This window comes from Frankliniella occidentalis, unplaced genomic scaffold (genome assembly GCF_000697945.3).
Source record: "Frankliniella occidentalis isolate FOCC.00 unplaced genomic scaffold, Focc_3.1 Scaffold84, whole genome shotgun sequence".
Classification (NCBI taxonomy): domain Eukaryota; kingdom Metazoa; phylum Arthropoda; class Insecta; order Thysanoptera; family Thripidae; genus Frankliniella; species Frankliniella occidentalis.
In genome coordinates, this window is record NW_026267213.1 from 308,378 (window position 1) to 309,371 (window position 994).

Below are 994 nucleotides of genomic sequence, written 5' to 3' on the forward strand. Positions count from 1 at the left end.
GGGGGGGGGTGGCAGGGAGGCGGTGACGTGAAGCGGAGGCAACAGGGTATCGGAATATACCTCAGTCAGGGGTTGCGGCGGGCGGGGCGCTGATAGAGGGTGGGGAGGCGAGAAAGAAAGAGTAGAGGCAGGGCAAGGCGAGCGCGCCGATGACGCAGGGCGGCCGCGAGGGCCACCCCCACCCCGCCGGGGCGACAACTTCTGTGGCCGCACCTTGTTACACACCGCATTACTCCCAGCCCGAGCGCGTTACATGCTCCGTGTGGCGCTGCTGCGACTGGCGCGGACGCCGGGCGGGTTGGGCATGCGGCGCCGCGACACCGCGTACTGTACGGGCAGGGCTAGGGCGCAGGGCTGGGCGTCGGCTGGACGTCGGGCGGGTGGTGAGGGAGGGGTATGCGCGGCGCCCCGCCTGCCCAGCGTCATCACTCATCGCGAGCGAGCCCGACGGGCCGCACAGCTCCGCGCCGTCAGCGGGGTGGACGTGGACGGGGGGTGTCGGGGTGGGGCAGGCCGGGTAAGGTATGGAACAAGTTGGACGGGGGGCCCCAAGTTAATCGTCGGGTATGACGTCGATGAGACCGCCGCCTCCCTTCCGCCGCACGTCGGAGCCGCATCATTGGTCTTGCGCGTCGGTATTATACGGCTGCGGAAACTACGTACTGACGTGTATTTGTGTGGAGAGCTGCATGACAATACATGTTGCGCCACAATGTACGGCGTACTGTTCGTCTCCGCTCGCCTCGCCGCGGTGAACCCAAGAGGACACGTGTGTGTGTGTGTGTGGTTGAGTGCCTGCCCCCCCCCCTCCGCCCCCCGCGCCCGGAGCTGTCCCGGGGGCCCCTTCTCCTCCCGATGCTGGTCGCTGCAGCGCCCTAAATGTCAAGGGCGGGGAGCCCCGCGCTGGCTGCCTCGGCCCGCCCCCGCAGCGACCGACCCCCTTCTTCATCCCCCTTTCGGTCCTCATTCTCCTCCGTCCGCTCCCCCACCCCCA